We start from the raw sequence: 12,116 nt of genomic DNA, 5'->3' as shown, positions 1-12,116 counted from the left end.
CTGCAGTCCATGGGGTCTCGAAGAGTTGGACATGACTGAGCAACTTCACTTTCCCTTTTCATTTTCATGCATTGGAGAAGGAAATGGCAACCCACTCCAGTGTTCTTGCCTGGAGAATCCCAGGGACTTTGGAGCCTGATGGGCTGCCGTCTATGGGCTCGCCCAGAGTCGGACACGACTGAAACGATTTAGCAGCAGCAGCAGCAGCATGCCCTAGTCATCTCCATTAAAGGAGATTTTTGAGGAGAGAGCTGGAGATAGAAGGGGCCAGAAAGTTATAAATTGATAGTAGAAAATGAAACATATATTGTGAGCCTTTGTTCTGGAAACCCTGATACCAAGAAGAAAAAAAAAAAGTGTAATTGGTGGTTCTTGTGTTCAAGTTGTTAGGAAAACAGGCCCCAGACTGGGTGAAAGATTAGAAGAAAAACACTGGGGCCCAAAGTGACCCGGGGAGAACTTTGTTTGAGAAAAAGGACTTGTGGCATTTGTAGACAAAAAAGGGAAGGAATTGATACTACAGGTAGATCTGGTAATAATATTTTTTAAAAAGCAAGAAGTAAAAGGCGTGATACGACAAATTTTTGTATTGTTCAGAGTAGGAGGCAGACTGGATGGTCAGTTTGGGTGTTGAAGTATTGGGGGTTTTAGGCCATTTCAGTGGTTTATGTAGTCTAAATGTTATTTAGGAGAACTTATTCTAACAGCATAAACTAAATGTGGCCTTAGTGAAAAGGGTCATGTGATGTTTTTACATGAATAATATGTAAACATTATCGGATTTTTATTTTTGGCCATGCTGCTTGCTTTGTGGTATCTTAGTTCCCTGACCAGGGATAGGTCCTGTGCCCCATGCATTTGAAGCTGAAAGTCTTAACCACTGGACCTGCAGGGAAGTCCTGTTTTTTAAATTTTTAAAGTTATCATTCCTTGAGCTGAAGAGAGTATGCTTCACAGCCTTTGGTTCATGTTAAGACCCTAAAAATAAAAGTATTTGTGGAAGCAGGACCCAAGACTTCTTAATTGTGTCAGCACTTCAGAACCATTTGAGGAGATTTAAAACATATCATGTCACGTCTCCTTCCCAGGCAAATTAATCAGAAAGGGTTAGTTTTAAAAGCTACCCAGATGATTCTAATGTGCAGTCAGGATTTAGAACCACTGAGATAGGCACTGTTTTGAATTTACAAAAGCTATTCTTTCACCTGGGTGGCCTGGATGATTTCTATGAAAGAGGGGGCAAGCTGTTAAAGTGCTTCTTGAAAGATGATTGCTGAGAATGAAAGCTTCATTACAAGTTCAGCACAAACAATTTTAGAAAAGCTGTTGTTTTGCAAATCAGTTTCAGATTGTTAGGGATATCTTAAATAATCTACGAAATCCTAAACCTCTGGATTTACCAAATCATTCATGCAGAATTAGCAGGGCCAGTGTGATTTAAAGTGAAATGTGATTTTTCAGGGTTTAAACTTCAGTAATCTGGTGAAATTGTTGACCCTGTTACTGTGACACATCTGTTCTTTTCATTCAGATACCTGCAGGTTGAAATTTCTGGAGAAGGAAGAGCTAAGAGCTTGAGAGGACGAGGAGTGGGTACCAAACCAGAATCCAAAGTCAGACTTCACTGCATTCAGTAATACCTTGTCAAGGTGACAGGATCCTCAACTGATAAAGCTGTTCCATTTAGCACCAGTGAATGAGCCCACCAACTTTTAAACAAACTAAAGAACCAAACATGTCTTTCAGTGGTGGAGATATTAAAATAAAAATGCACCACATGTCTTTCTCTTCTTAAATGCTTTTTTTCATTCCTTTCCAACCCAGAAAGTTCCTGCTTTATCTGAGATCCCTGCTGAGTTTTCTTTCAGACTGATTTTCCAGCCAGGTTGAATATATTTGAAAAGGAAGAAGAAAAAAAAAAGAGAGAGAGAGCCTAAGGCATTTACACAGGGTCATTCTGAGGGCTAGCTGGGATTAATACCCTAAACTGAATCTGATCCATGCTGGTTCTATCTCTGAATATGCTTGCATTTAACCCTAAATTATAAATTATATTTTTAGAGTTATTAGTTAAAAATAAAGACTCTGAACTAATGAGTAGACAGATCTGTATGCCAATGATTAAAAAAAAAAAACCAACTTTGTTCAAAGATGAGTTTTTCTCAGCTTTTAGGATTGGAGTCCCAGTTATTCCTTAAGATTCTTTAGAGATTTTCAGTGTTTCATAAAGCCTGATAAAACTTAAACTTTTGCCCATCAGAAAGCTAAAACATTAAATTTCTTTGTTTCGGGCTTAGGTTTTATCCACTAAGTCTTATTTCTCTCATCTAATAATGATTTCTGATTGGTTGTAAAGTGTATAACTTAGAATAGGAAAATTATTGAAGAAGTGCAGTTGTAAAATATTTCAAAAAGATCTTTGGGGGAACATAATAGATGTTATTATTAGTGAGGGTAGATTTTGGGAAGTATTGCTGTTGAGAATGAAAAGTTGGGACTGGTTACAATTTTTCAGGCAAAAGTAACAGGGCGAGGTGTTCTCACTAGGGAACCATTGAAAATATATTTATGTTTAAAAAGTCATTAATGAGAGTTTGCAAAGAATAGCTAACACCCCTGTCTGCAAATACAGGATGATACAGGATAAATGAAAAACCAGTCGCGACTTTTTTTGGTCTTTAAATTCATTCTGTGTCCTAATACATAAATATTATATAATTGTGTAATCCACATTGCTGTAATAGTTGCTGAGTAGTCTGTTTTCTGTTTTTTTTCTTTGCCTTCTAAATAATTTCTTTCACTAGGAGTCAGCAACAGTGCTTCCCTGGTGGTTCAGATTGTAGAGTCTGCCTGCAGTGCAGGAGACCTAGGTTTGATCTCTGGGTCAAGAAGATCTCCTGGAGAAGGAAATGGCAATCCACTCCAGTATCCTTGCCTGGAAAATTCCATGGATGGAGGAGCTTGGCAGGCTTCAGTCCATGGGGTTGCAAAGAATGGGACACGACTGAGCAACTTCACTTTTTTTCTTTCAGCAACAGTAGCCCGTTATGCCTTTTCTGATGCTGGCATCTGAGATGTAAATTGTAAGTCAAAGTTTGCAAACTGTTGTTAGCATGCTTTTGGCGATGAATTTGTTACTGTGTAATGAATAGGTAGGCAAGAAAATGGAAACCTCTTAAAAGATTGTTGAAAAGATGGTAGAATGGCAAAATTATGCTGAAGAAATTTCACCTTCTAAAAATTGTGTAAAGGGCTAGTCTTGAGTGGAACAGTTCTATAATTCCAATTCTACTATTCTTCTGATGTTATTTTAAGGAATGTCCAATGCTTAAAACTGAGGGTCATTTTCTCTTTGAAGCCTTCTCCTAACCTCTGCCTGGAATTAAGTGCTAATGTTTTCTTATTCCCTGCTTTCCTCCCAGCACTTAAACTGTGTCATACCAGTTGTTCTTAGAGTGTGGTCTCTAGACCAGCATGATTAGCATCACTTAGGAACTTGAGAAAAACGCAAATTCTTGGGCTTTACTACAGACCTACTTACTGAATCAGAAGCTTAGGGGTGAGGTGCCCTACAATCTTTGTTTTAATAAGCCCTCCAAGAGGTTGAGAGGGAGGGGACATATGTATATTTATGGCTGATTATTGTTGATGTATGGCTCCCCAGGTGGCACAGTGGTGAAGAATCCACTTGTTAATGCAGGAGATACCCTGGGTCAGGAAGATCCCTGAAGAAGGAAGTGGCAACTCACTCCAGTATTCTTGCTTGAAAGATTCCATGGACAGAAGAGCCTGGCAGGGTCACAGAGCCATGGACTGGGGTCACAAGAGAGTCAAGACTCGACTGAACAGCAGCAGCATGGCAGAACCTAACACGAGGATAATTATCCTCCAATTAAAAGTAAATAAAAAGGAAAGCCCTCCAATTGATTTTGATTTTGAAGATTGAGAACCGTTGCCATATATTAACTATAGTTCTCAACCTTGTTCCCTCATGGCCACTGTAATTCCTAACATAGTGTCCCAAACTTAGTAGATACTTGATTATTTGACTTGAGAGCACAGGTATACTTTGTCAGGGCCTGCAGCACCTGTAAGACATCATCCATCTGGTAAGAGACTACGTGGGAAGAAGAGACTAAAATGTTTGAGATTCTTTTCTTTCCCTCTTTTATAACACAGCTGCTTGGGAAGTCTGAACAAAAAGGCCCATAAAGAATGGGCCAACAAAAGAATAAAGATGTGGAACCAAGGAGATATGTTTTGGTACTTATCTAGGACATGAGTAATGGGCCTTAACAGTTTTTTCCCCATAGTTCATGCTGTGAATGTAAGAGTAGAAACCCTAAAACCAGATTTTAGGGAAGAAACTTTATAGCCAGAAAGTCTTCTTGCTGTTACATAAACATAATTTAAATTGACTTGATGGGACTTTTCTGTGAAGATGAGTGAACCTGATTACCAAGTTTTTTGAAAAGTTGATTTATTCAGTATAAATATTTGGCCCAGAGTATTGAATCTCTTTATTCCACCATTCGTATAAAGTATAGATTCTCCACATTCATCACCTTTGATTTTGTGTGGGCATATGACTAGTGCATAGTCAGATCATCCCTCTCCTAAAGCATATAGCTTAATAGTAATAAATCAGAATGAAAGGAGGTTAAATGGAGATGTAAGCCACCTGTTAGGGGAGCTTGAGAGAATAGTTAAGACTTTGGGGAATCTAGGCAAGCTTTGAGGCAATTATTTTTAAAACTTTGCTTTTTTTAAAGTATTTTTTCTTAATTTAGTTTGGTTTTTTTGGTTTGACCAAATGTTATGTTAGAAGCCAAACATGTGATGTATTTATCAACTTATATTATACCTTCTTCCACGTGGCTCAAACTTCTAAATGTGAGATTTGAGTAGATCTGGCACCCATGTTTTGAATGACACAACTGCCTAATAAGTGATGTTTTATCTTTTTAGATTAGTGTAGTCGACTTGATTTGTCTGGTTGTTATCTCAGGAGAATTATTGTTCCCTCTTTTAATTTCAAGAGTATACTATTTTGGAGGAAAAATTATGTGGTCCCCCAGTTGAGACTACCTGATGTGAAGAGCCGACTCAGAAAAGACCCTGATGCTGGGAAAGATTGAAGGCAGGAGGAGAAGGGGACGACAGAGGACAAGATGGGTGGATGGCGTCTCTGACTCAATGCACATGAGTTTGAGCAAGCTCTGGGACATGGTGAAGGACAGGGAAGCCTGGTGTGCTACAGTCCATGGGGTCGCAAAGAGTCGGACACGACTGAGCGACTAAACAACAACCATTTAAGACTGCATGGTCTTTTAGGGGAAGATTTCATATACCTAAAATATGGTAAAGGAAAACAGTTTTATCTTTTAAGTCCATTTTCCTGGGGAACAGTCTTTTGTTTTTATATGGTCTGGTGTTAATATACCAAAATATAATTTAAAAAATTCAAAACATGTAGGGTCTTAGTCAAGAGACAAGAGTAAATCTTGCTTATATTGTGTAAAGCTCAGAGAGAAAGTCAGTAGCCCCCCCTACCCCTTCACTTTGTACAAAATATACTGGAATGTGCTAAATGCTAAAAGTGTCTACTTGTCCTATTCTAACTGAAGGAAAAAAAAGATAATTTGAAAAAGATCTAGAAAATACTTATGTAGGGATAAGACTCCTAAGGGCAGAAAATACTCATTTGACTAAAACTTCTTTTAATTGAAAGTCTAAATTTACCTGAACTAGTCAGTAAACTAGCAAAATCCCAAACTCATTGTTTTAAAAGGATTAGCTGGCTGCAATAAAAATTACATCTTAAGAGGAACTAATTCTGGCTTGTTTTAAATTGGGTGTTGGTTCAGTTTAAGCACCAAGTGAAGGGCTATAAACTGAAGGGCTCCAAAATCACTGCCGATAAAGTGACTGCAGCCATGAAATCAGAAAACATTTGCTCCTTGGCAGGAAAGCTGTGGCAAACCTAGACACTGTCTTGAAAAGCAGAGACATTACTCTGCTGACAAAGGTCTGTATGCTTGAGGCTATGGTCTTACTAGTGTTCACGTACCTGGACTGTAAAGAAGGTGGAGTACCGAAGAACTGATGCCTTCGAACTGTGGTGCTGGAGAAGACTCCTGAGAGTCCTTTGGACAGCAAGGAGATTAAACCAGTCAATCTTAAAGGAAATCAACCCTTCATACTTGTTGGAAGTACTGATGCTGAAACTGAAACTCCAGTATTTTGGTCATCCAGTGAGAATAGCTGATTCATTGGAAAAGTCCCTGATGCTGGGAAAGATTGAGGGTAGAAGAAGAGGGCATCAGAGGATGAGATGGCTGGATGGCATCACCAAAGCAATGGACATAAACTTGGGCAAACTTCGGGAGACGCAAAGGAGGCCTGGCATGCTGCAGTCCATGGGATCATGGAGTGTCAGACACGACTGGGCAACTGAAGTATTTGAGTGTCTCCTAGATAAAACAGCCCTAGACTAGTGGTATAGCCAGTATGTGATTCTGCCTTTCTTCATGAAGGTATGGTTTGGTTGAGGTAGGAGACAGGGAAGGTTTAAATGAGGTGAGGATTAAGAATTAGACTTTAAAAAAACTAGAACAGGGATTTGAATAGTTGAAGGGCAAGGGGTGACATTTTAATTTGTTAATTTTGTTACTTTTGGCTGTGCTGGGTCTTCATTGCTGAGCGTGGGCTTCCTCTATTGTGGTGAGTAGGGGCTATTCTTCATTGTGGTGCATGGGCTTCTCATTGCGATGGCTTCTCTTATTGTGGGGCATAGGCTCCAGGGTGTGCAGGCTCGGTAGTTATGGCGCATGTGCTTAGTTGTCCCGAGACATGTGGGATCTTCCCGGATGGGGGGATTGAACCTGCGTGCCCTGCATTCGCAGGTGGATTCTTAATCACTGGGCCACCAGGGAGGTCCAGGGAGTTACATTTTGAATTTAACAGAGTGCTGCTGCTGCTAAGTCACTTCAGTTCTGTCTGACTCTGTGCAGCCCCATAGACGGCAGCCCACCAGGCTCCCCCATCCCTGGGATTCTCCAGGCAAGAACACTGGAGTGGGTTGCCATTTCCTTCTCCAATGCATGAAAGGGAAAAGTGAAAGTGAAGTCGCTCAGTTGTGTCTGACTCTTAGCGACCCCGTGGACTGCAGTCTACCAGGCTCCTGTGTCCATGGGATTTTCCAGGCAAGAGCACTGGAATGGGGTGCCATTGTCTTCTCCATTAACAGAGTGAGAAAGAATAAAACAGGTTTAACATGGGAGTACACTGACTTCTGCAGAGTTAGAAAGGTGGCTTTGGAGGCAAGTTCCAAACTCAGCTTGTCATGAAAACTATCCTTTAAGTATGGAAGATTTATATGGAGAAGTGATTGAAGAGGGTCGATATGATGGTCATATAGTAAATGACTTGGAGATAGGAGAAAAAGCTGGGGATAAAGAATCCAACTGCGCAATAGCATTATGGACCACATGGTGACTATAGTTGCCCTACTAAGAGAAGTAGGCAAATGAGCCGTCCAGCCCTTTGGTTGAAAAATGAGGATATGAAAACAAGGAAGAATAAAAAACCAAATGAAGCTTGTCATAGGAAAAATACTCTTTATTTAAATAAATAAAAACATGTTAGTTCAGTTCAGTTGCTCAGTCATGGCATCTTGAAAACATATTAAGATGCCAGCAATGCCAGCAAGAGTTGTTACCTAAAACTTGACTGTTAAGATTTCCCCAAAGTTAAAAAAAAAAACAATAAATCTTCCATCTGCTGGCTCTTTTAATTTACAACTTCTCCATCAGTTTTTCTGACCTAAGGGTAGAAGGAAAACACTGAGATAGTGTCAGTTTGATAACAAGTGTTTTTATGGAAGATCTAAACTTGATGTGTGTTAATAGCATTTTAAATAGAGTTCTAGATAGCTCTTTCAACAAAGTCTTATTAAAGCCATTAGGTCTTTCATTAGGGGAGGAGGATTTTGAAGAGAAAACACTTTTTTTTTTTTTTCATGGCTGTGCTGCGAGGCACGTGGGCATCCTAGTTCCTGACCAGGGATTAAACCCATTCTTACTGCAGTGGAAGCTCAGAGTCTTAACCACTAGACTGCCTGGGAAGTCCCTGGTTTGTTTATTCTTAAAGAAGAAAAGCTTGTCTAAGAATTTTTGAAGATTTAGAATATAATGTTAGTAATATTAATTAAAAATTTTATTGTTGTTTTAGTTGATCAGTCATGTCTGACTCTTTTGAGATCACATGGGCTGTAGCCCACCGGACTCCCCTGTCCATGGGATTTCCCTGGCAAGAATACTGGAGTGAGTTGCCATTTCCTCCTTCAGGGGATCTTCCTGACCCAGGGGGTGAACCCCTGTCTTCTTGTTTCTCTGTTGCAGGCAGATTCTTTGCCGCTGAGCCACCAGGGAAGCCCACTAGTTAAAACTGTGTTAATGTATGTTAAAACTATGATGTTAAAAAACTTACTCTATGTTTTTTCCAAGACTTATGGTTGTTAGGATGTTTATCATCCAGTCTCCTTTTTTATGTTTCTTGAGTCATTGTAGAATATGACCAAAAGAGGAAAGTCAGCTGGAAATTAGAACTAGAGAATTAGTCTAAATAACCAGTTCTAGGAGATTAAAGTTACTTTAACAAAAATAGTTGATGCTACTATCCATGAGGGTAGGAATTACTGGTTTTGTGTTAGTTTCTGTTTTACATAATTCCTTTCCACCTTCCCTTCCCCATGTGTATCTAGTGAGTAACTCCATCGATAGCTCCTCTAACTCTGGGCTGTGCCCTTTGAGTTTGTGTGGCTGGGGATCCTGACCTGGTTCATGTATAGTATGCTAGTTCCTTCCCCTTCATAGCTTTAGGAATTGATTTTTCATACCTCGAAAATCTTACACAGAATTGAGAACCTTGTGTAATCAAGTCCTTGATGGATTAAAGTCCTAAGTGGAGCTTTAGGAAAGTAATGCTCAAAATTCTCCAAGTCAGGCTTCAACAGTACGTGAACTGTGAACTTCCAGATGTTCAAGCTGGATTTAGAAAAGGCAGAGGAACCAGAGATCACATTACCAACATCCACTGGAAGCAGGGGAGTTACAGAAAAACATCTACTTCTGCTATATTGACTACACCAAAGCCTTCGACTGTGTGGATCACAACAAACTGTGGGAAATTTCTAAAGAGATGGGGATACCAGACCACCTGACCTGCCTCCTGAGAAACCTATATGTAGGTCAGGAAGCAACAGTTAGAACTGGACATGGAACAACAGACTGGTTCCAAATTGGGAAAGGAGTATGTCAAGGCTGTGTGTTGTCACCCTTCTTATTTAACTTCTATGCAAAGTACATCATTCTGCTGGGAGAAATATCAATAACCTCAGATATGCAGATGACACCACCCTTATGGCAGAAAATGAAGAAGAACTAAAGAACCTCTTAATAAAAGTGAAAGAAGAGAGTGAAAAAGTTGGCTTAAAACTCAACATTCAGAAAATTAAGATTATGGCATCTGGTCCCATCATTTCATGGCAAATAGATGGAGAAACAGTGGAAACAGTGACAGACTTTATTTTTTGGGCTCCAAAATCACTGCAGATGGTGACTTCAGCCATGAAATTAAAAGATGATTGCTCCTTGGAAGAAAAGCTATGACCAACCTAGACAGCATATTGAAAAGCAGAGACATTACTTTGCCAACAAAGGTCTGTCTTAGTCAAAGCTAGGTTTTTCCAGTAGTCATGTATGGATGTGAGAGTTGGACTATAAAGAAAGCTGAGCACCAAAGAATTGATACTTTTGAACTGTGGTGCTGGTGAAGACTCTTGAGAGTCCCTTGGACTTCGAGGAGATCCAACCAGTCCATCCTAAAGGAAATCAGTCCTGAATATTCACTGGAAGGACTGATGCTGAAGCTGAAACTCCAATACTTTGGCCACCTGATGCGAAGAACAGACTTATTGGAAAAGACCCTGATGCTGGGAAAGATTGAAGGTGGGAGTAGAAGGGGATGTCAGAGGATGGGATGGTTGGATGGCAACACCGACTCAATGGACATGAGTTTGAGTAGGCTCCGGGAGTTGGTGATGGACAGGGAAGCCTGGCATGCTGCAGTCCATGGGGTTGCAAAGAGTTGGACACAACTGAGCAACTGAACTGAACTGGAGCCTTAGGAAAGGAAAGGAAGTACTCAGAGCCCGTGACTACAGCTCTTTTAAAATTTGTAATTGAAGCTTAGGTATCTGCCATGATCTAGTGGCCATCTCATTCAAAGATATTCTATTAGAATAGAGCTATTCTATATTTCAATAGCTTCTATAAGATGATTTATCTTTTACAAACCAGCATTTTTGGAGTAAATGTCTTAAGGACAAATGAAGAAGAATGATGTGCGTTATCTAGAAAGAAGGAAAGCAGGAAGAAGTAACACAAGTACCAAGCATTTTTATATTATTGCAGAGAAGGCTAACTGGCAGGAGATTTGAGTCTCCCTTCCATAGTTGTTGCTGGAAAATGCTAGAGACTACATTGCTAACTCCCTGACATAGGTCTGGTCATGTGACTTGTTTTTGCCAATGGGATGTGAATAGAAATAGTCTATTCTGGGCTGAGGTGGTTAAGAGGCAGCTATACTTTCTCTGTTTTCTTTTTGTGGCAGCTTGGGAAGCCAGGTGTGAAAGGTGACAGTTAAAAGATGAAGAGCCTGTGTTCTTGAATCACCACTCCCACTGAATACTTGCACTGGATTGTACATAAGGAAATTTCTGTTGTGTTAAATCATGACATTAACACTATTTGGACTTTCTCTTAAAAGGGCTTGCATTGCTCTAACACACATTTTAATTTAATTTAATTTATTTAATAACACATCTTTATTTAATATTAGTCTATTGTACCTTATGGGGGCTTCCCAGGTGGTGCTAGTGGTAAAGAATTCACCTTCAATGCAGAAGACGCAGGAGATGTGGGTTTGATCCCTGGGTCAGGAAGATCCCTTGGAGGAGAGCATAGCAGCCCACTCCAGTATTCTTGCCTGGAGAATTCCATGGATAGAGGAGCTTGGCGGGCTGCAGTCCAAGAGTCGGACACGAATGAAGCGACTGAACAAGCACAAATTGTACCTTATGAGGTAGATATTATTCCTTTTATAGATGAGGAAGATGTGTTTGAGCAGCAACTTTCCTTAAGGCCAGAGCAGAGAGATGAACCTAGGTCTGACTTGAAAAGCTAGTGAGTTCTCCAATATAACATGCTGCATCTTAGAGAAAAGATATCCTTCGAGTTAGGATAAATCCTAATCTTTTAGATTACAAGTTTCAGTTTTTACCAGTAATTTTTTTCTATGGAAAGTGACTTGGTATAGGTAAGAATCTGTTAATTCCTGTATGTGAATATAATTATTAGATTTAATTAGACTCCTTTTTACTGGGTTGCCTCTCTAGAGACAGATGAAATTCTCAAATTTACTCTTTTGATTGCTTTGGTGAAGGATTTTGTGGGAGGAGTATTAAGACTTAATTACTGCAAGGCTGCTGTACTTATTGGCTACAGAGGACTTAGAGTCCAAGCCTTTACTTTGTGCTCACTGTCTCACTTTGCTTACTTGTGTTCCAGACATCAGGGTCAGGAATCTGATTGGCAACTTTAGAAATTTTTCATTTGGTTCTGAACTTGGAGAAATAATAACCTTTGGAAGATTAAAAGGCTGTCTGAAATATAGCGGACAGAAGTTACAGAAGCAGAGTGGAAACTTCTGTTTTTCATTCCTCATTTGCCTAAGGTTTCCATAGCTATGAAATATGGAGGGTTGGGGGAAGGATAATAGAACTCAACTCCACCTCCACTTAAAAAATAGAAAACTCCACTCCAAATAGAAAACTTAACATCATCTGTAGCAGTCCTATTGACACAGTTAGCCTCATGTTCTTTGAGCCTTTTGGTTGGAACCACATGACAAGTATTATATTTTCAGTTAGCCATCTTTTTAGCTATCTTTGGATTTTTCTAAAAGGAAGAAGTTCTTATTAAATGGCATTAAGGTTTTGCCTGAATTCCACCCTCCATTCCTTTCTGAAAATGCTGAAGATGTATCATGTTCCA

The sequence above is a fragment of the Bos indicus genome, chromosome 5 (assembly GCF_029378745.1).
Source record: "Bos indicus isolate NIAB-ARS_2022 breed Sahiwal x Tharparkar chromosome 5, NIAB-ARS_B.indTharparkar_mat_pri_1.0, whole genome shotgun sequence".
Classification (NCBI taxonomy): domain Eukaryota; kingdom Metazoa; phylum Chordata; class Mammalia; order Artiodactyla; family Bovidae; genus Bos; species Bos indicus.
This window is presented reverse-complemented; position numbering follows the sequence as displayed.